The 24225-nt window shown below is 47.7% G+C and overlaps 1 protein-coding gene across 1 annotated transcript in view; it reads right to left on the bottom strand.

Annotated features, from left to right (window-relative positions):
• The window catches only part of PPP1R1B (protein phosphatase 1 regulatory inhibitor subunit 1B), a 308729-nt gene that overhangs the window by 173817 nt on the left and 110687 nt on the right, over window positions 1–24225 (bottom strand). The gene's annotated exons all lie outside the window — the stretch shown is intronic.

Here is a 24225-nt window from a genome sequence, read left to right as displayed (position 1 = left end):
TGCTTGTGCTGTAGGTCCCACTTTGGCATGAAGATAGGGTGTCCCAGGGTGGAGTCTCCCACGAATATGCCCCAGCAGGGTTTTCATTTAATCTTGAGGTGGGGCTTTGCTGTGCCATCCAACCACTTCCGCTTTGTTTTGAGAGGGTGCATGTTTAGGCACTCCAGACAGCCTGAGAACCGTCTCAGGGAAGCTCAAATATCTGATCCATGTGTCCACACACAGGCTGTCTGGCCGCGCCTTCTGGATTCATGGTAATGCAATAGAAGAGGTCATTCACCTTCAGGTGAGTTAGGTAATCCCTGGCAGCGTTCTGCCTAGCCATGGGAGCAAAGCTCTTTAGCTGTTGTAGAGGAGCAGTCGGATGCATTTTCCCCAACTCCCGCCCCCTCACCGCCGTCAAACTGAAAGAGCAGGAGAAGGGCCCCATGTGAGACTCCATGTGTTATGCCTATACCACACTGAGTGTACGAAAGACGATATGCACTCTGACAACCGTATCGAATGTATCCTCGCACTGAAAGTGTGGAAGGATACTGTATAGACGGTTGTCAGCATGCACCATTGGAAATCATGGCCCGCTGAGTAAAATCTGACGAGGACAGAGTGATATCATAAAGAAGCTATACAAAGCCATACTGAAACCATATGAAAATACATAAGAGTGACGATGTAACTGAAGCGAAAAGAGACACGTATGAAATGCTAAAGTAATCATAAATGGAAAAAAAGACAAAGTAACTTGATGACCAAAAAGTGTAAATATGCAGTAACGCAATGTAGAAAAGATGCAATGAAGCTTGCTATAGAGGAATATATAACGTGGCAAGGACGGCCATAGTTGACACCGGCTCGAGTAAATATTAAATTCAACTAGCTCAGAAACAGAGTCTACGTTGGCTTGCTGCAAAGCACGAAGGGATACAGATGGATAAGCCATGGACGAGACATATTTTTCTTAGATTAAAGAAGAAGAAAACATATGCAAGAGCCAAGTATTGGACAATTAGAAGTGTATAAAGTCTATACAAGGTAGAGTGAGCAAGTGTCTAGAGGCTAAGAAGAGCAATGACAGTCAGTATAATTAAATCAAATAGCAGTAAATAAGAGGCTGAAATTGACAAATTCGTGGTCTCTTCACATGTGACTCAGAAGTCGAAAACAAGGGCTCTTCATAAAGCCTCGGATGAAGCTAGTGATGTGCTTATACTCGCTTGAATATCCTAGATCAGAGAGTAGGCTACAAGATTAACTACAGATGGGAAACTTTGGTTTATGGCTGGACTGATGAGAGATGATGGACTAATTGGGAATGTTGGGAGTAATCTGACGTTATTCAAGCACCTGGGTTTTGGTTTCCTTACAGCTGCTACCTGAGCCGAAAGTCCAAGGTTGAGTGAGAATGCTAACCAATCACTGGGTCTATGGGGCAAACTGCTATACAATGTTGCATAGACCAATCCGCTGCCATTTTGCCAATTCGATTTGTGTCTTACAGATAAGAGACAGCCAATGAAGAACTAACCGTATACATTCTATAAGTAGACATGTTCCCCTAACCAATCCCTCCTGGTAATGCGTATTATAATTTGCCATGTAGGATGATGTCATAGATGACACATATTGTGGTATAAGACCTCTGTGCAATCAAGTTTGTGCGTCAGTGTGCAAGCATCAGTCTGATGTCTGTCGGTTGACCCTGCTTTATTAAATTGAGAATAAAGTAGTACTTTGCCATATTCTTTGAGTCCGTCTGGTTATTTGGTCTGAGATCTTTGTTGGAAATTCCATCTAGCACAAGAGATGCTTCAAGGTGCTAGAGCACACTGTCTGTGCCATTAAAGTGACTTTCTTAGTAAGAACCATTGTGCTAATGCTTTCCTGATCTTAGAGGTCTGTCTTCATGTTGAGAGGCCTCTCTACTATGAATAGTTCTGTCTATGTTTACACATGTTTTCCGCTGTATTTCCTGCATAAAATCCCAATTGTGAGGCATTTGCTGATGTTGTTGGGGTCTGCCCTGCTCTGGTGCGGGCAGGGAGGGACCAGCAGGTGCAGACGGCCCCTCCCCACCCACATCATGTTATAAGTCCTTATTTTGTGAGGCCTGTCTCGAGTGAATAGTTATACCTGTGTTTACAAAGGTTTTACGCTGTATTTCCTGCATTAAATCACAACTGTGAGGCATTTGCTGATGTTGTTGGGATATGCCCTGCTCTGGTGTGGCCGGGGATGGACCAGCAGGTGGCGAGGGCCCCTCCCTGTCCGCACCATGTTGTGAGGCCTTCTGTTGTGAGTCCTATCTGTAATGAATAAGACATTTTCTGCTGTATTTTCTGCATAAAATCACAAACGTGGGGCCTGTGCTGAAAGTGTTAGGGCCTTCCCTGCTCTGGGGGATTGAGGGGTGTCAATCAGTATGTTCTGACGCCTGTCTGGTGTGAATACTTCTGCCTAGGTTTTCAAACATTTTCAGTTGCGTTGGATTAATAAACTGTGAGACATATGCTGATGTTCTTGTGGTCTGCCCTGCTCTGGTGTAGGGCGGGACGGGCTGGCAGGTGGAGAGGGCGTCCGTCCACATGTTGTGAGGCCTGTCTAGAGTGAGCAATTTCGCCTATGTATCACTGGCGTAGCGGGGGTGGCCGCAGCCCCCGCGGTGCGGAGTGCTCTGCCACCACACGTCCTTGGATGTGTCCTGGCAGGGGGCCCCCTCGGACTAAAAAATGTATTTAAAAAAAATAAATCGTTTTTTTTTAACTCACTCTGCCTTCATAAAGAAATTATTTCGGTATCAGAAATAATTTCTTTATGAAGGCAGAGGGACTACAAAAAAACACAATTTCTTTTTGAATTCGGAAGGCTTACCCCAAAGAAATAGTTTCTTTTTGAAGTCACTCTGCCTCATAAAGACATTGGGGTCATTCTGAGTTGGGCGGTAGCCAAAGTGCTATTAGCACCATGGCTGCCTCCCATACCGGGTCCCGGTCCGGTCTGGCTCAGTGGGGATTTACCGGATCATTCCGACCCTGGAGGACCCGGTAAGTCTCCATTCAACCAACCATTCCTCATTCCCATTTGAGCCCCCATAGGGCTCAATGGGAATGGGGAAGGCGCTAATAACGGGCCCACGAATAGCAGGCCCGTTATTAGCGCCCTGGTCCCTTAGCGGGACCCGCAAAGGACATGTGATCAGACCACACGTCCTTTACGGTTCCCGCTAAGGGACCTCGTAATTGGGCGGTAAGGGATTACCGGCACCAGTCTCCTTACCGGTTCCCGGTATCCCTTACGGCCCAACTCAGAATGACCCCCATTATTTTCGTTATGGTTTGGTCCTTTAACGTAAATAATTTCTTTACGAAGTCAGAGTGACTTCAAAAAGAAACCATTTCTTTTTTGAGTAATAGAGCTCCCCCCTCCCATGACACGGAGGCCTCCAGGTCCTCTGCAGATGATGGGAGCAAGTGTTACTGGCTGCTGCAGGGAGCTGAAGGCCTAGTTTCTGCTCCAAACGGATTAAAAGTTAGGAAAATATATTTTCTTTAAATGTATGTGCGTGCAAGTAAGTGTGTGTGTGTATATACATAATGTAATGTGCATGAATGAGTGAGTGCATGATGTATGGGTGGCTGCCTGGGTGTGCCTGTGCGAGTGTGTGGTCAAAGGGTGCACACTTAAATGTATGGGTGCCTGGGTATGCATGTGTGAGTGTACGGTGAAAGGTTGCACCCTTAAATGTATGGGTGGCTGCCTGGGTGTGCCTGTATGGTGAAAGGGTGAAGACTTAAATGCATGGGTGGTTGCAATGGGTGTGTCTGTATGGTGAAAGTTTACTTACATGTATGGGTGGCTGCCCGGGTGGGCCTGTATGGTGAAAGGGTACACACTTAAATGTATGCTGGCTGGGAGTGTGTGAGTAGGTATGGTGAATTGTGTGTGTGCTTGTGTTCATGGGCACAACAAAACCTACATTTCGGGGGGGGCTACCCCTTCAAATGTTGGGAGAGGTGCTAACCTCACAGGTGGTGGGGAGGGGAAAACCTATTTGTGTGGGGGCATCTAACTTCTTTACACATTCTAATGAGACTATTCTAGTGGAGCTTTAAAGCTACAAGCAGATAACTCTCTCTGGACGTGGAGGTAATTCTGGTCCGATGAGATGATTTTGGGGGTTGGGGCAGGGGGTGGGAGGGAGAGGGGATGTGTTTGGGGGGTGGGGTAGGATTGTGCAATACATAGCAATGGACATCCATGTCCAGGCAAAGCAGGCATGATTTGTGGTATTAGGGGCCAGAGAGGCATTTTGGTGCAGCCAGTCTAATAATTTCTCACTTTGGCTTCACTTTTTTTTAACTGGGTATTTCTGATAAATCAGTCCTGCTAAGTGTTACTGCCTGGCTAGACTGGCCTATGGGGGCGTCCAGTCTAGCCGTTTCTTACTGTGGCATTGTACATTTTTCTGGGCATCTGTGATAAAAACAACCATGATAAATGTTATTGCTTTGACTGGCATTTTGGTGCAACCAGTCTAGGTATGTCTTAATGTGGCCTAGCATGCCTTACTGTAATATGTTATTACGTGTCTAGACTGGTCTATATTGGGCAGCCAGTTGGACATGTTTTCATTGTGGCATAGCATTTTCAATAGCAAAGCATTACAGTAATGAAAGCATTAATGTTCCTGTGCACTGTTGGTGGCTTGCATGTGTTGGATTGGTGTTACCCTACAAAACAATTGCAAATGCTCTGGTATTTTGGCCAATTTTTCTCAGAGAGTGTGCTGTACAAGGCATTAAAACACATGTATATATCTTTCTCCTAGTGCAGTGTGGGGCGTACCCCTGCAGCAGGACGTTCATGCGTATTGTGCAAGCGTGGTAATCTAGGCTAGGCCACCCCGAGTATGACACAACCTATGATTTGTTGCCGAGCTGGGGGGGCCTGTCGGGACCTCAGCATGGCTCGCAGGAGGGCCTCCACATGTTGTGCTATGCCACTGCTGTGTTTTCTAATGTTTTTAGCTGTACTGACTTCATAAAATCGTGAGTGTGAGTCCTGTGGTGACGTGGTTGAGGATTGCCTGTTCCTTTCCTATGCCATTGGGGAACGCCCCCTACAATCCTTCAATGATAGCCCCTGAAATTTTCATATTTACACCCCTCCTCTTCCACACCTATTTTGGCCTTCTTGCTTTAGGGTTAAGCTCACCAGACTGCCGCGTACCACTTTACCATAACAGTTGGGCACAGATCTCTTGTCAGTTTACGCGGTGGAGCCCCAGTACAGTAAGCACTTCCTTGTCACCTGGATATTCTTTCCAGAGTATATCCATCTAAAATATATTTAACAATGAAGGGTGTGAGACATCATTTCGGCGTTGCTTTTCTATAGCCAGTACATATAAGCAGGGGAATCCAGGTGGTGCTAATCAGTGATTTATGCTCCTTTGTGGTCTTCTTAGGGCATTAAAAGGGAACACATTTGCTTCCTCTCTCTCTTTAAAAGAAGTCAGGGGGGCGAATCAGGAGCCACCAATAACATAGCTGAAATCTTCAAAATCTGCAAGGAACTTGCCAATCCTACCGCAGTCTCCTCCTCTTCTCCTCTCCTACCCCCTCCCAGGCCCTCTGCTCTGCACTGCCCACTCACTTTTCCTCCACAACTCTGGACATCCTGTCCTCTCTGTCATTTGCACCCCCCTTCTCTCACCTCCCTTGCCCACCCTCTCCCCCATACTCTCCTCTTCCTCTGCCATTGAACCAGATGAGATCTCTAAGTTGTCCGCTCTATGAAAGTCTCCTCTAAACAGGTGCTCTCCTACTCCTCCAGGACCATCAGGGACAACATTGCCTCTCTCGCTCCTGCCTTGGTTGTCCTCTGCAACCACTAATTTGCCACTGGCTCCTTCCCTCAAACCCTCAAGCACACTCTTGTGCACCCTCTCCTAAAAAAGCTGTCTACTAACCCTTCTTGCCCCGCTAACTATTGCCCTATTCTATCACCCCTTTCTTGGGAAAACTCATGGAGAAGCTGGTCATCCCCCAACTGACCCTCCACACCGAAATGGTTGGCTGCCTCCATGATCACCTGTCTGGTTTTAGGGCTGCCAGAGGCACAGAAGCTGCTCTCCTAAACACCCATGAAGACCTACATTCCAACCTGGACTCTAACACTCCCTCTGTCCTACTTCTCCTCGATCTCTCTTCTGCTTTTGACACAGTCAACCACTCCATCCTCATAAACCGTCTCCATGATACCCTAGGCATCACGGACTGGGCACGGGCATGGCTGACTTTCTTCCTTTTAAACAGACCATCCCAAGTGCAAATGGGTCCTTTTCTCTCCTCCACCTCACACTCTACCTGTGGTGTCCCTCAGGTCTCTATCCTATCACCTTGGCTCTTCAACATCTACCTGGCCCCTCTGGCCCACCTGATCTCCACTTTCTCCCCCCATTTCCAATGTTATGCAGATGACACACAGCTCTCTTTCAAGCTGCTATCCTCTACCTCCTCCTCCTCCTCCCTAATACCTGACTGCCTGACTGCTATATAGTCATGGTGCTCTGCCAATGATCTCTGTCTTAATGCCAGTAAGACTGAGATCCTTTTCATGGGATGTGTGCTCCGTTCCCCCCCTCAACCTCCACTCTCTGGCCAGAGTCCCTGGGTCCTCTCCCCTCACCCACTTGTGAGGCAAAAAACCTTGGGATCATCTTTGACTCCTCTGTCTCTTTCTCGCCACACATCATGCACCTTGCCAAGAAGTTGCATTTCCTCAGGGGCATTCTACCTTTCCTCACCTTCCCCCAGAAGCTCAACGTCTCCAGAGCCGGTTCTCTCTAGGCTTGATTACTGTAACAGCCTCTTCTTCAACCTGCCTCTTACCTCTCTTCGCCCTTCCCTTAGCCACCTTCAACTAATCCAGAATAGGACGGCGAGCCTTAGCCCACTGGCCGCATCTCTGCATCCCTAAAATCTCTCCACCGGCTCCCGGTGACCGTAAGGATCAAATTCAAGACCCTTTGCATCATTGTGAGATTCGAATGACGGAAGCAGGAAACTGTATGCCAATTAAAGGATTTATCACTGAGAGGCCTAGAAAAAAATGAAATCATAACAAAATAATAGTTCCTTTGCAGTTGCTTCACTGTCAAGGTTTTCCCCATGCTTGGGGACAAAAACAGTTCCTTTTCTGGGTTCTTCTATTCCTGCGAGCCCGGGTAGGCCCATCAGTCGTTTTCAGTCCGCTCCCGCGGTTCGGCGTTCTGAAATGACCAACAACAAACACTCCATTAATATCCATGCATATATCGTTCACGTCCTCCTTGTTTGAATAACAATCAGCGTAGTTCGTTACAGTCCCATTTCTTGTTGATTCGAGTTGTGGAGCCCCGTCCCTTACTTGAGGTGCCATCCGAAGCCTCTTTCTTGACCCTCCTTCTTTGCGGAAGGGAGACTCTGTCTATCCCTCGTTACCATAGCAGCTAACAACGCTGTGTTGTTGTCGGGAATGGCGGTACCCTAAATATGGGTGAGAACCGTTTCCGATGCGGCATGCAAAAGCACCACGTCCCTCTCCTATACAGGAGATGCGGGTTTAACTCGAGGGAGAGGGAGGACTGCCATCCTGAACCCTCAGGCGGCAAAACTTATTCAGGAGGGCATTACAGGTGAGAAATCGTCCTAACCGGAAAGGCACTCTATGTCCGGGCACCATTCCGGCCTTTGCATCGGTAGTGTTGGTATCGTCTCTGATGTTATTATTGGAAGTGCCTTATATATCATCTCACACACCCCCGCCACAGACTCAGGTTGATCGGGCAGGGGCAAACACCTGGACAGGTAATCGACCACCACCTGGAAACCGTCTGGCCGATGAAATGGGAGGAAGTCGAAAGGCTGCAGCGACAGAAACCATCTCAACACACACTGGTCCTTGTCCTGGTCCTTGTGCTTCGCTAGCCACTTTAGAGGGACATGATCTGTGTAAAATGTAAAGCGCCTCTCCAGGAGATAGTACCGTAAAGTGTCAAGAGCCCACTTAATAGCTAGGCACTCCTTCTCTATTGTCGAGTAGAACAGTTCATGAGGTAATAGTTTGTGGCTAACAAAACATATTGGGTTAAAATCACCATCGTATTCCTGGTACAGGACGGCCCCCAGTCCACAACTGGAGGCGTCGATCTGAAGATAGAAGTCTCTACTGAAATCGGGGCGTTTTTCAAAACCCGTTTGGAGGCAATACATTGTTTCAGTCTGTCAATAACCAGTAGTGCAGTCTCATTATTTGCCAGGTCAGTCGACCCATTGGATTTCAAAGCATCTGTTAGGGGCGCTGCGATTGTCGAAATTTCAGGTATAAATCGGTGGTATAGCCGACTAAGCCGAGGAAGGCTCATATTTGTTTTTTGTAGAAGGCACAGGAATTCTGCTTATGGCCTCGATCTTCGAGACTTGTGGTTGTATAGTACCTCCACTGACTGTATACTCCAGATACTTGGTTTGCTGTGCCCCAAGACTGTCTTTCTTGGATTTATGTGCAGTCTGGCGTGTTCTAATGCCCCAATCACCCTGTGCAAATGATACAGGTGTTCTTCCCACATGTCGATATAGACAACGATATCATCCAGATAAGCGGCCGCGTATTTTGTCTGTTGGAGAGTTCAATAATGTCCAGCTGTAACATTTCCTCTATTTTGTCATTTATTACTTGTCTTCTGTCTTCAGAGAATTCAATAGGGTCTGAGTCTGACAATCTGTCCCTGTGTCGTCCTGATCCAATGTTCTGTCAAGTTTGTTCTGCTGGGTAGAGTTGAGAAGGTTTTTGCATAGCCAGACAGTCTCTTTATTACTTCTTCCTTCATCGTTTCTGGTAACGCATTACCCCACTGGACATTACCCAGGTTGTTGGATGATTTAGTTATGTGTTCTTCTTCTTCTTCTGTAGGGAACATAGTAATTGATGCCATGGGGGTTGGTTCTGTCCATCCTTTTAGCAAATTCACATGGTAGTCCTTGTCTGTGGGGGTTCGGTCGTATTGGTATACACGGTAGTTAACAGAACCGGTGTCCAGTCATTTTTTCAAATACAAAAGTTTTGAAAGGCAAACTTTCGATTTTTTTTCTTCGAAATGCCATTCTTTCAAATGACAATTTCTTTGAAAAAAATTTGAAAGTGCCGGCGACATGGGTTAGGTTTAGGGTTGGGGCTTGGGTTAGGGGGTGGGTGTGTGCCGTGGGGGTTGGGGGGCTGGGGGGAACCCCCCCAAATATACACTAAAACCTTGAAACGTTACATGGAGCTGTCCAGTGCTGAAATTACAGCACTGGACAGCTCCATCTAACGTTTCAAAATAAAAAAAAGCATTTAAATGCCAATATACTCAAAAACCTTGAAACGTTACATGGAGCTGGCTAGTGCTGAAATTACAGCACTGGACAGCTCCATATAACGTTTCAACGTTACAAAAAAAAAAGCATTGAAATGCTACCTTTAACATGTAAAAGTGCATTTCAATTGAAACCAATCCATGACTATTGTCGACGGATTGGTTTAGAAAGAAATGCACTTTGCATGTTAAAAATAGCATGTCACAGCTTTTGTTTTCGAAACTTTTGTTTCAAAACGTTTGTTTTTCCAATCTTTTGATTCGAAACTATCACTATAAACCACAGAACCTAGCAAGTCCTTAATTCCGTAGGGTCCCTTCCATCTGGCCAGTAGTTTATTGGTACTCATGGGTAACAGTACCAGTACTTGATTGCCCCGTTGCAATGTCCTCATGCGACTCCCCTTATTATATGCCTTTTCCTGGTTAGTTTGAGCTTTCCTTAGATTTGCCCGGCCAGTGATCGAAGAATAGTCAGATGTTCCTTCAAAACCTCAGCATATTCGGTCATGGAGACTTCTTCAGTGTTCTCCCATTCTTCTTCCACCAGAACGAGGATGATACGTGGTCGTCTCCCAAATAGTAATTCAAAAGGTGAGAGGCCTGTAGAAGACTGAGGTGTGTCTCGCAACACCGTAAGGATCAGCGGCAGTGCTCGATCCCAGTTCCTTCCTCCGGGTCCCGTGACTCTTCGTAACATCTTTTTGATTGTTTTATTGTTACTTTCAACAAGTCCATCCTTTTGCTGGTGGTATACGGATGTACTCAGTTTTATTTTTAGTTGTTCACATACTTTGTGTAACACTGTTGACATGAAATTGGTCTCCTGGTCCGTGATGACCTCGGCAGGGAACACTTCTGTTGCAAAAATCGGCAAGAGTTGGTCATAGACCTGTCGAGCTGAGGTTCCTTTCAAAGGGAATGCTTCCAGATACCGGGTTGCATAATTGACAATCACCAGAAAATACCTATGACTTCGACAAGTGGACTGAGGGGTCCCACAATACCCATGCCGATTATCAGAAAAGGGGTGTATATTAGTGGCATCCGTTGTAGGGTGCTTTTGCTGGTATGACTCCACTGGTCAGTTGCCAAGTCATGCATTCCTTACAAAATTTTGCCAAATCTCTGTATATTCCTGGCCAATAGAATATCTTCAGTATATTCTGTTGGGTTTTTAATGCAGCCATGTGTCCTCCATAATTTGATTATGAGCCAATTGATTGATTATGAGCCAATTGCAGCACGATCATACGATGGGCCTTTGGTAAAATTAGTTGTTCCTTCTTGGTTCCGTCGTCAGCCTTATATACCCGATATAAAAACCCATGGCGATATATGAATCCCAGTTCTTTTTCCACATCAGAGTCTAATTCCTGTAATGCCATTTCTCTAGCAACTTTAAGCGCTGGATAACTAGGTGTTTCTCCATGAATGGAGTCCTTGTGGTCCTCGGGATTCCAGCCAATAGGTTGGGTTACCTAGACAGCATGACACCAGGCTAATCGATTCTCCCTTCTTTTACTTCTCATTTTCTTGGGAACCTTTTTGCCTGCCTTTATGGCGTCACATCCATACAGAGCTTCTTTCTACCAATCGTCTTCCATGGATTTTAGTGCCTGATAAAAGAGTGGTAGGTCAGTTCCAATCACAACTGGGGAGGGCAATGAGGGCAGGATGGCAGCTTGTAACGTCGTAGCATGATTATATAATTCAATCTGGACCTTCTTCACCAGGTAGGGTTTCACATCCCCCAATGAATGCAACGTATAGGTATAATTTCATTATGTAGATAAGGAGAATCACTCATGTGTGGTGCAATGGCGGTCTGTCTGCTTCCACTGTCGAGAAGGGCTTGAGTTGGTATCCCATCTACCCAGATGTCCACGGTGTAGGGACCAGACAGATGTCGCTCCGGGTTCGCCCTCATGTAGCCGATTTCCATGGGTTCCATTACTTTTCTCTTCGTGCAGAACCGTGCGATGTGTCCCCATTCTCCACAATCAAAACATTGTGGTTGTCGAAAACCTGATGCCGGGGTAAGTGGTTTGCTTTCCAGACTAGGGGCCTCATTCTGAGTATGATGGTAAACATGGCGCTATTTGCGCCATGACTACCTCCCATACCGGTACCAAGTACGCCCTGGTTCAATGGGGACTTACCGGTCCATTCCAACCTTGCAGGGACCGCTAAATCCCCATTGAAAAAAACATTCCCCATTCCCATTTCAGCCCCCATAGGGCTCAATGGGGAAGTAGCTAATAACGGTACCGCAATTTGCGGTACCGTTATTAGCTCTCTGGTCCCTTAGCGGCTCCCACTAAGGGTGCCTGGTAAAACCAGGCGCGCATTGCGGGATCCGCTAAGGGACCTCGTAGTAGAGCGCAAAGGGATTACCGGCACCGATGTCCTTAATTGTGCCCGGTATCCCTTTGCGCCCTACTCGGAATGGGGCCCTAGGTCTTCTCTCCTCTGGCTTTATCATGCTTTCCTCCGGTTGTCTTCATCTCGGGTATACAGTTCTTGTTCCTTTGGGAGACGGGAGATCCATATTGGGCAAGAGTGGGCGGGGTAACGTATTGGACAAGGGTGCTCTATTGAAGCCAGCCTTTTGCTAGGTGGAAGCTATGTCACCGATTCAGCCAGTGTCGGTCGATGATGCTGTCTGGTCTCTGCATCGGGCCAGGCAATGCTTCTACGAATTTCTCCAAGGTTACTTTGTCCAGCAATTCCTGATTGCTGGTGCTGGTGAGGGGGGTTGTAGCCATTTTTCCACTAAATCCTTAACCCAGTAATATAGCTGCTGGGCCTCTCACCGGTCTTCAGTTTCATGTCACGTAGCTGCATGCGATAGGATTCTTCATCGAGGCCCAGTCTATCCAATACCGATTTCTTGATTTCCCCATAAGGTGTACTCCCATTGGGGTTCATGGCCTGATAGGTTCCCTGCATTACCCCCAATCACAATGGTGCCACATATTGGCCCCAGCGATCTGGTGGCTATTGGGCAATCCGTGCAATGCTTTCAAAACTTGTTAAAAAAATGTCGGGTTCTCTCCGTCCTTATAATTTTGGACTATGGCAGCGGGTACCAGGGGTTGATTCCTTGAACTTGCCACAACATCCGTAAGGTGAAGGATTGTTTCATGCTGTTTATCCTGGGCAGTCGTTTGCAACGAACCCTGCAGCTGTATAGCTTGCTGGAAAGCTTGACGGTCCGCAATGGCTTGCAGGGACTGAATTTGTATCAGTTGTTGTAGCTGTTGCTGTCCCTCCATTAATGTTTTTATCAGCTTCTCTATGGCACTGTCAAATCCCACCTTCGTCACCACTTGTGAGATTCAAATGATGGAAGCAGGAAACTGAATGCCAATTAACGGATTTATTACCGAGAGGCTTCAGAAAAATGAAATGATAACGAAATAATAGTTCCTTTGCAGTTACTTCATTGTCAAGGTTTTCTCTGTGCTTGGGGCCAAAAAACAGTTCCTTTTCTGGGTTCTTCTATTCCTGCGATCCCGGGTAGGCCCACCAGTCGTTTTCACTCTGCTCCCACCCACTGTTCAGTGTTCTGTAATAACCAACAACAAACACTCCATTAACGTCCATGCCTATATCGTTCACCTCCTCCTTTGAACAGTAATCAGCGTCGTTCATTACAGTCCCTTTTCTGGTTGGTTCCGGTTGTGAAGCCCCACCCACTATTTGAGCCACCATCCGAAGCCTCTCTCTTCACCTTCCTTCGTTGCGGAAGGGAGACTCCTTCTGTCCCTCATTCACATAGCAGCTAACAACGCTGTGTCATTGTCGGGAAAACGGCAGTACCCTAAATATGAGTGAGAACTGTTTCCGATGTGGCGAATGACAGCACATCCCTCTTCTAAATGGGAGACGCAGGTTTGACTCGAGGGAGGGTGAGGACTGCCATCCTAAACCCTCAGAGTGGCAAAATGTATGCAGGAGGGAATTACAGATGAGAGATCGTCCTTGCCGGAAAGGCCCTCTATGCCTGGGCACCGTTCAGACCTTCGTGTCGGTAGTGTTGTATTGACACTGATGTTATTGTTGCTAGTGCCTCACATACCATCTCACAATCATCCACAAGGCTGTCAGGGGCCTGGGACCTCTTTACATCCAGCCTTCCCTCCCTAAATACCCCATGGCTAGAGTTCTTCGGTCTTCTGGCTTCAACTCGCTGTAGGTGAAATGCTTCTCCAAGCAGAGAGTGGGAGGTAGATCCCTTTCCTTGGCCGGCTCCTCCCTCTGGAACGGCCTCCCTCCCCTTCTCAGACTTGAGCTGGATCTTCTTAAGTTCCGGAAACTCCTCAAGACTTTTCTTTTCTCCTCTTCCTTCCCTCTCCCCTCCCTTGTTAACTCTCCATCTGCCGCTGCGACTCTGGCCTGGTCCCTTCAGAGTAATACAGGGGCCAGACCAGCCCCACCAGTACCCACAACATCCTCTGCCAGCCCTTACCCTCAGGCTCCCTTCCCCGGATTAGTTCAAGTTGGTCTTCCCGGTCCACCACACTCATCCTCCCTCCCCCCATCCTCCTGGCACTTGCCTGCCCCCACCATTGGGGGTACCCCAGTCCTGCACTTCTCGCTCTACCCCTCCCCCTTGCACTTACCACCTTTTTCATGCACTGGCATGGTATGATTGTCACAAGCCACCCAGAAAGCATATCAGTATATCCAAGCATATGTAACGTTAGTGAGTGATCTAATGAACTGAAAGTGTCTCAGTAGGTAAGGAGGGTAGAAATCCAAAGGTTACCTACAAAAGGTTGTGACATGGCTGCAAGCTAAATCTGCGCTCACGGGTCGGCCACCGTGCATCCATCTCTGCGACCGGCCACATTCAATAAAAACATTATCCTGAACCTGAGTCCCAAGTGTGACCTATTGAATCTCTCGACAAAACCAGTCTGAAGTGAGGCCGTTTCAATTTGACATTTGCATTTTGAACATTGAGAGTGGTTAATGTAAAATCAACCACTCCTCAAGAGCAGATATTTCTTGTAGCCAATTTTGAAGTTAGTCCTGAAGAAGGTGGCATTAGTTACATAGTCCACCGAAACCGGTCGACACACATGTGGAGATGGCAGGAAGGTTTCTGCCGCATTTCACGGCTCAACCACAGAGCGACTTAGAAACCCTGATGTCTATCCCCCTGGTTTAGTCTTCACAACACGTTTTTAGCTCTCAAGTTAGAGTCTAATTTTTAGTCAGGGTATATTCACCTTCAGTACTGGCCAACAAAGCAACCCTTGCCACAATACTATTCGAGAATGATCCCTCTCTCGCAATTTTTAACATGTCTAAGAAGTGAGGCTTCACGCTGGTTTCCGTGTCTAAACTACGACCACGTACTTAGACTCGAGCATCTGTGATTGCCTACAATGAATCATAACCAGGTAAAGAGACCGAAGAGTTGAGCAAACAGCAATTGAGTTTTCCTTACTCTATCCACTGTTAGACAGGTGGCACACCAGCACGTCCTAGGGATAAGGGGGTTAGACCGGTAGGGAGGGATAGAACCTTCTCTGTCCCCCCTTCTCTCAGCAGTGGCGTAACACAAAATGTGGGGGCCCCCCTGCGAGCCATGCTGAGGGGGCCCCCCAACTCGGCAACAAATCACGGGTTGCGCCACACTCTGGGCCGGCCTAGACTGTCACGCTTGCACAATACGCATGAACGTGCTGCTGAAGGGGTATGCCGCACACTGCACTAGGAAAAAGATATAAATATGTGTTTTAATGCAATATACAGCACACTTTCTGAGATAAATTGGCTATAAAGCCAGAGTGTTTGCAATTGTTTTGTAGGGTAACACAATCCAATACATGCAAGTCACCAACAGTGCACAGGAACATTAATGCTTCCAACTGGCTGCACAATGTAGACCAGTGTAAACACGTAATAACATTATAGTACAGAATGCCAGGCCACATTTAGACAAACCTAGACTGTTTTCAGCAAAATGCCAGTCAAAGCAATAACACTCATCAAGAAGAGAGCACACAATAAAGCATGTGTCTCCATGGCCTCGAACAACATGGCCAAACTCTTTAAAATCTGCAAGGAACTGGTCAATCCTGTTGTGGTCTATACCTCTTCTGTTCCCTCCCATGCCCTCTGTACAGCTCTGGCCTCTCATTTCTCTGCTAAATCTCAGGACATCCTGTCCTCTATGTCCTCTTCCTCTCTCGGCCCATTTTGGCCATCTCTTCTCTCCTCCTCCTTTTTCCTCTTTCTCTCTGACAACACCTGACAAGGTTTCTAGACAAGTCCGATCTATGAAAGTGTCGTCCAAACAGGTGCTCCGCTGCTCCTCCAGAACCATCAAAGCCCATATTGACACCCTCGCTCCAGCCTTGGCCGATTTCTGTAATCACTCTTTCGCCATTGCAATGTTCCCCTCTCCCTTTGAGCACTCCCTTGTGCACCCACTCCTCAAGAAGCAGTCTGCTGATCTTACCTGCTGGAAAACTATCGCTCGATCTCCACCTTTCCTGAGCAAACTCTTGGAAAAGCTTGCCATCTCCCAGCTTACTCTCCACACTGAATCTGTTGGTTGTCTCCATGACCATCAGTCTGGCTTCAGAGCTGCCAGAGGCATGGAAACTGCTCTCCTTAACACCTGTGCTGCTCTCTAACCTTGATTCCAGCATTCCTTCTATTCTCATCCTTCATCTTTCCTCTGCTTTCGACAGGGTCAACATCGCCATCCTGATCAATCGACTCTGTGAGAACCTGGGCATCACAGATCAGACCCTAGAGTGACTGACCTACTTCCACTTGGACCGCCACTCCGCTCCCAGGTTGATCGTGGTCCCATTCTCTCTGCCACCTCTCTCTACCTGTGGCATTCCCCAGGGCTCTATCCTCTCACGCTGGTTTTTCAACCTCTACTTGGCCACTTTGGCCTCCCTGATCTCTACCTTATCCTCTAACTTTCAGTGTTGTGCAGATGACTCAGCTTTCCTTCAGGCTCCCCTCATCTTCCTCTCCTCTCTTGCTCATTCCTGACTGTCTATCCACGATTCAGGATTGGTGCGCCTCCAACAATCTATGCCTTAATGCCAGTAAGACAGAGATCCTTCTCATTGGGACCCTTGCCACTGTGTTTCCTCTCTCACTATAGCAGACCACCTTGGGCCCTCTTCCTTTGCCTTCCTGCGAGGCAGAAAACCTTGGTGTCATCTTCAACGCCACACTCTCTTTCTCTCCTAACATCTCGGACATCACCAAGAAGTCCCACTACCAGCTGCTCCTCCTCAAAGGGACACTTCCCTTTCTCACTCTCCACCAGAAGCTCACTGTCTCTAAACTGGACTACTGCAACAGCCACTTTCTCAATCTGTCTTCCTCTAGTCTCCTTCATCTGCAAATAATCCAGAACAGGACTGCAAGACTTAGCCTTGGCCTCAAGCCCTGGGATTGTATTTCTCCAGCCCTGAAATCTCTCCACTGGCTGCAAGGATCAAGTTCAAGAACCTTTGCATTGCCCACAAGGCTTTCTGGGGCCAGTGCCAACACTAAATCCAATGCTATCTTCCAAAATACCTTCTTTCTCTAACCCTTCACTCAGCTACCTCCAACTCTCTAAGGCTTAGACATTTCTCCAGGCAGAGAGTGGGGGTAGACCTCTCTCCTCTGCTGGTGCCTCCAACTGGAATGGCCTCCCTGCCCCTCTCAAACTTGAGGCGGACAACCTGAAGTTTCGGAAGCAGCTAAAAGCTTTCCTCTTCTCTGCTGCTTTCTCTCTCTCTCCCCCCCTGCTGACCTACCTGACCTACATGTCTGCTGTACTGACTGGCTGCTTGGCTACCCTCAGAGTCTCTCTGAGTCCAGGCTCTTTCTTGATTGGTCACCCTTGCACTGCCTCCGGGCCTACCATGCACTTAGGGGCTGTAACTGTAACCCTGCAGTCCATTGTTCTCCTTGCACAACCAATAGCTGCTCTGCCCTGGCTGCACTTACTGAGAGCATTGCTGCCCTGTTTTCCCCTCCCCTCTCACTTGCACTTCCCTGCTCCCTTTTCCCTTGCACTTCTCGTTCTCACAATGACACAAGGCCTAGTGAGATCGTTTGTCTTGTCCTCCCTCTATCATCCCTCCCTTGTGTACACTTGTGTACAGGCGCATTATAAATGACTTGAATCACATCATATCATTTTATCACAGATGCCCAGAAAAATATACAATGCCGCAGTAAGAAATGGTTAGACTGGCAGCACCCAAATGCCAATCTAGCCAGGTAATTAAAGTTAGCAGGACTACTTTATCAGAAATGTCCAGTTAAAAGAAAGTCATACCAAACTGAGGAATGACTAGACTGGCTAAATCAAAATGCCTCTCTAGCCACTAATACCACATATCATGCCTGCTTAGCCTGGACATGGACAACCATTATGATTTATCACACAATCCTGCCCCCCCACACATCCACTCTCCCTCCCACCCACCACCCCAACCTCCACAATCAGCTTCTTGGCCCAGAATTACCTCTGCGTCCCTCTTCCTTGTCCCAGAGCTTTCGTATGAGGCTCCTTGCCTCATAGGTAAGTACTGGGATGAGGAACTGCGGGACTAGGAGTGATGAAGATTACAGGTAGCTAAATCAGGCATTACCTCCATGTACCTCTACCTCTTCCCAGTACTTTTGTATGAGGCAGAGTGCCTCAAACACACGTACTGCCTCGTATATAAGTACTGGGACGAGGAAGAATAGGGCTAGGAGTAAGCAAGGCATTAAACACAAGTAGTAGCGCAACACCATTGAGTTGACTGGGCTTCAGCACTACCCCCCTGACATTTTGGGCTATATTGACTCAACTTGGCTAACCTTTAGAGCAGTTGCCAGACCGAACAGGACACAGATTTTAAACGGCACCTGGTTTTTGCTGTTAACAAGAACACAACAATTACCAACGTAAAGCATTTCACTGTTAGTACCTGCATTCAAATTCCACATTGTTTAGGCGATTGAAATCGTGATGTGGGTTTAGTACTTGCATGCCAGGGGAGTGATTGGAAGGGTAGAGAGGGAACAGGAGACTTATAGGAGAGAGTTAACTGCTTGTAACATTGAATCTGCACTAGAATAGTCTCATTAAAATGCGTAAATAATTTGGATGCGCCCACACAAATAAGTTTCCCCCTCCCCACTGCATGTGAAGTTAGCGCCTCTCCCAACATTTGAAGGGTTAGCCCCCCCGAAATGAAGGTTTTCTTGTGCCCCTGTACACAAGCACACACACCATTCACCTTATACACACCCAGTCATCCACACATTTAAGTGTGCACCCTTTCACCATACACTCACACAGGTAGCCACCTATACATTTATGTGTGCACCCTTTCACCATGCAGGCACACCCCCACAGCCACCCATACATTTGAGTGTGCACCCTTTCACCATAGACTCATACACGCACACTTCATGGAGTTGAGGGGGGGCCCTATTACTTAAAAAAGAAATTGGGGCTCATTACGGGTCCAGCGGTAACCGTGCCGGTGCTACCGGCGGGTTGCCGCCAGACCCATAAAAAATTACTATGGCCTGACTTCCCGGTGCCACCGTGCTATTTCAAGTCCGGCGTCTGGGAAATCAGGTGCCGGTAATTTCGTTAAACCCCAGACTCCATGGGAATGGGGACACAGAAGCACCTGCACCATTGTTAACGGTGCCGGTGCTTCCGTGACAGGTCTGCCTACCGTGGCTGCTGTGCCTGGCAGGGTCAGACCTGTCGGGCACGGCAGCCCCACCAGGCAGACCTGTAATATGCCGGTCCGGAAACAACAGTGCCTGTAAGCTTACCAGCACCGTTGTTTCCGGACCGGCATGGTCAGAATGAGCCCCATTGTTTCTTTTTTAAGTCACTATAACTTCATTAAGAAATTATTTCAGTTAAGGACCGAACCATAATCAAAATAATTTCTTTATGATGGCTGAGTGGCTTCAAAAACAAACAATTTCTTTTTGAAGGCATAGGGTCCCCCACCCCATGACATGGAGGCCTCCAGCCTAGGGTCTTCCATGTCATGGGGTATGGGGGCCCTCAGACTTCAAAAAGAAAGGTTTTTTTTGTAGTCACTCTGCCTTCATAAAGAAATTATTTCTGTTACAGAAATGTTCTTTATGAATGCAGAGTGAATTTCAAAAGAATTTATTATTTTTTTTTTTTTACTGGGGCCCCCTCCCAGCCATGTGCTGGTGGGGCCCCCCACACCGCGGGCCCCCCCGCACCGCGGGGGCTGCGGGGGCCCCTGTTACGCCAGTGTCTCTCAGTCCTGAATTGATTCGCAGATTCATAACCACATTGTCTAACGTAGTCTATCTAGAAAGCGAGATTACACCTCTAGACTAGTGACAGGATGCAACCAGTTCTCTCTGCTCTCCTTACCTTCTGAGACACTTTCCCTTCATCATATCACTCAGGAGGGTTATACATGCTCGAATGTACTAATATGCTTTCTGGGTGGTTTGCCCTTTTTTTCATGTTACAAAACAGTGCTTGGGCGTAACCCACATGAACCACTGCTACGCAACCCTACCCCTGCTTTGTGTACTCAGGATTGTCACAAGGCCAATATAACCGTTTTTGTGTTCTACTTTTTGATTCCTTACCCCCGCCCCCCCCCCCCCCATCTTGACTTGTGGCGCTTGGAAACACCTGTGTATAGGCGTCATAGAAATGTCCAAAAAATAAATAAATAAAAATCAATGATGCAGACCCAGGGACTCAGCGGTGTATTTAGGAAGGGCAGATGGTTGAAATCTCACAGAGAAATCCCAACAGCAGCAGCCCGCCCTAGAACCTCCGCAGATGCAAACGGGGGTCCCTGATCCTGCGTACCCTCCCTATAACACCCTGCATCCCCTCTCCTCCTGCCTTTCTACCAGTACCTTTAATATTCTGTCATTTTCATTGCAGCCCTACATCTATGTCGCTCTCTGTCACAGCCCCATGGAAAGATTTGCCGGACCCCCAAATGCTGCGGGCAAGACATTGTGGGGCATTTGGATACATTTGTGCTGTAACTTGTATTGTGGGTTTGCACAGTGCCCCTCCCTTTGATCATGTGAATACTCCTCACACCTGAGTAAAGGGTATTGCCTCTTATGTGGCTAGCAAGGAGGGTGGCCTCTCCCATGCATTTAAGCCACCGGTTTTTGAGGTACCCTGCAGGCCATGTGCTGCTCTTGGTAGCACAAAGCATCAATCACAGCCACCACCCCTCTCCCCAGAAATGATCACCCAGGCCTCCTGCACCAAGCACCCTCAGCAAATTGCAAACAAGCATTGACAAAGCCAACAGTTTTGGGGGTTTGTCTGTGAATTGGATTGCCATTTGCCAGGCACAGGCATTATGGTACTACTGCCTGTCCATACAATGTCAACACCTGACGAACTGTGTTCCTATGAAACTCCTGTCTAATCCCTATACAAAAGCCAAAATGTTTGGCTTTGGCAAAGCTTGTTTTTAACAGGACTTCAGTGCAAGAACAAGCACATTGCTTAGAAATCAAGTTGCAGAAGGTGTACTTGGTTAAGAACTTTTTATTTCACCAGCAGCATATTCACAACTGCAGGTACAACACTAAACTTTACAATAAGAATTGCATTCCATAAATAGCACTGTACTAGCTCCAAGAGATGCTGCACTGTGAGTTTTGGGCAGAGAGGGGTAGGTAGTGCTTGGTAATGACAAGCATGCCCATGGACAGTCAATGGGTGAATAAAAGGCCAAATACCAACCGCGGGCTCTGTGTCCCTCCTCGCCTCCCGTCTCTTTCCCATCTTCACTTCCCATGCCAATAGCTTTAGCCTATAGGCAGTGCTGACAGTGGAGGTCATTACGACCCAGGCGCTAAGGGTTAACGCCGTCGTTAACCCTTAACGCCTGATTCCAATTTTAACGGCTGCTTTTAGCAGGCGTTAAAATCCATGGTGCTAAACCGCCTTGGTGCTAATTACGGCACCGTAATTTACGGTGCCGTAATTAGCGCCTTCCCCACTCCCATTATGCCCTATGGGGCAAAAATGGGAATGGGGAAGGGTAAATGGGAAATGGGGATTTACCGCCCCACTCACCTTGGAATGGGGCGGTAAATCCGCCATCCACCATGGTGTAAACGTAGTTTACACTATGGTGGTAAAGTTGGTGTACTTACCGCCTGGGTCGTAATGACCTCCAGTGTCACATAATAGCCAAAACTAAAAATAGACTTCTGCACTATGGATACTGCAGTGTAATGTTTCCTTCAGATTGGCTTATCACATCCAGCCCACATTTGACGCCGGCCATTCTCCGACATTCCATATTTGCTGACCACAGCATCTTTCATGCATGCACTCTTCGTGCATGCCGAACAGGTAGCGGATGCAGTGAGGCTTTGGGGCCCAGCGGGCGGTTCAGGTAAGCAAGGGAGTGGTTTAGGCTGGGTGGGTGTTAAATGAGCAGTACCCCCAGCACTCACAAGTAGCAATGCGTGGCCAAGAAATGTAATGTGAAGTGGTCTTGTATAACGCCCCTTCTACCAATAATGTTGGCCTCGCTGCGCATGGCTCTGTAAGAAAGGGGGCAGGTTGTGTTCGTCGGATAGCGGGAAGGAAGATGCAGAATCAAGTGGTGTCGATGGATGCAGGTCGGAAGTACCCGTTACCTTTGTGCCAATATGAAAATCTATGTTTGCAGTTGGCATGGACCGGGGAGGTTAGCTGAATGCTCAGCCCCTGGGTTGTGGAGTGCAACATTTTCACAAAAGTTGTTGATGGAAGATGGATAGTGTCGGAGTCTGTTAAGTGCACTAAGCCTGGTCGTCATGATGGGGTGTGGGACATGTAATGTTGTAAGGAGTTAGTTGAGGTATGAAGCGGAGGGTGGAGAGGGAGAGGCGGGTTAGGGTGTCGTTGCTTCCCGACTCTTGGTTGTAGATTTCACTGAGATTCAGGTGCGGACCAGGGTCACACAGCAGGATCGCCATACATCCAATTGATTTCCCACAGATGCTTGTACGAAGAGTTTCACAATTGCTTGTCATAAAGTAGCCCAGGTTTCTGGCGCACGGTTTTCAGTCGGTTGCTCGTACCTTTCATTCCTTATAAAAAGGGGTTGGTTGACGAGCCAAGTCTTGAGCTGGCGCCTGAATGTCAGGCGGTTCACTTCCAGGTGAAGATGCTTGGGTAGGGTGTTCCAGAGTTTCGTGGCCAGAACTGAGAATAAGGATCTGCCTTGTCCTCTCTTATTGACGTTAGGGCCTAGTACTAGCCCGTCATTGCCGGACCTAAGAGTTCTGGGTGGAATGTACTGCTGAACATTACTTCTGTAGGAGGAAGGGCCCATTCTAGGGTGTGAACGATGGGTTGCGCATAGGTTTTGAAATGCACCCCAAGTGTTTGGAAGGCGCGGCCTGCACTCGCAGGGGTCTAGGGTGATGAGTGGCCAGGGGTTGCGAGAGTCCCTCCCCCCTCCACACTTGCGGGGCTTCCCCAGCATGGGTGCGAGCAGACACGATCATGGGTGAATTGCTGCAGCAGAAAAGCAGGGGCCCATAGACGTGGGCTGCGACAAAACCAGCCTGCGGGCGGCAACACCTCGTGATTACACTTATTACAAAAGCAAACAGCCTTAGCTCAGTGTACCTAGTTTCAAATCCATCTGTGTTCGGTAAAAAGGCAGGGAGAGAGCGGTTATGCAAACACAGAAGCCGAACCCGGAAGTCCAAGAATCCCAGCCAGCAGAGGGGAGCTGCAAAGAACTGCTTCCAGCCACAGTTTCTGGCCCTGTCCTAATCCCAGTGGTGTGGCTCTGGGTTGTGGATAACATGGCCGTTAACCCTGCTGTGCCTCCACGCTTACCTTTTAGTGATGCATGTGTTTTTCTTCTTATTTTTGGATGTTGTCAACAAACCACTGTTTTGTTGATCAACCACACAGTATTTGCTTCTGTGTGCTGGCGTGTGCGCCAAAGCATGGGCGCTCTAGGTTTTCCTGCCAGCTCTGAGTTAGGGAAGTGTTGGATAAGAACAGAAGGTAGCACCCTTTTCAGTATTGGCTATTAGATGGTGCTTAAGCCCCGCCCATAAGCCACTGCTACTACCTTGGAGTACAGATGAGTGTGAGATGACATGTGAGGAAAGACACACAATGTATGGCTGTTATATGCACACCCGTTGTTTACCCATGCTAATCCCTATGGCCACTCACATCCACTACCTGCCCCTGCCTTCCCAGAATACCTGCTTCTGGAATCTCTTTGCGCTAGCTGTATCAAACAGTAACATCAACGTGTGACGTTCTAGTGTTATTTCAAAACAGTTTGCTAAGAGTTAATGGCTTAATTTTATCTGTAAATGCCTGGCTGGTGTAATAAAAACGTCTGAACCACGTATGCCCCAGCCACTTAATTTATATCTGTTCCTTCCACTGAAGTTCTGTTAAAAACAAGCATTGGCGCAGCCAACAGGTTTGTCTTCTATATAGGTATTAGTGACTCGTTTGCCAACCACTTCAATCACATGCCCAGGTACTCAGGCTGTTTTCCAATTGTTGCCATCTAGTGGCCATGTGGGAGCAATTCACACGCCTATCCCATGCCTAAAAAAGCTAAACGTGTTGGCTTTGCCAATGCTTGTTTCATGGGATATATATGCTGTGTTAGAGCTTTCAAGAACTCTCTGCTGGGAAGGGCCCTCGTGGGTTTTTAGTGAGTGTGAAGTGGATCTCGGCCGACCCCCCACAGAGGTAGACAGACAGACAGACAGACAGGAAGCCATTCAATCACTGATCACCCTCCTTGGGCTCACGAGGGATGCACGCTGAG

The sequence above is a fragment of the Ambystoma mexicanum genome, chromosome 13 (assembly GCF_040938575.1).
Source record: "Ambystoma mexicanum isolate Mex_15411 chromosome 13, UKY_AmexF1_1, whole genome shotgun sequence".
Classification (NCBI taxonomy): domain Eukaryota; kingdom Metazoa; phylum Chordata; class Amphibia; order Caudata; family Ambystomatidae; genus Ambystoma; species Ambystoma mexicanum.
The sequence above is the reverse complement of the archived record's forward strand: the minus strand, read 5'-3'. Positions and strand labels throughout refer to the sequence as shown.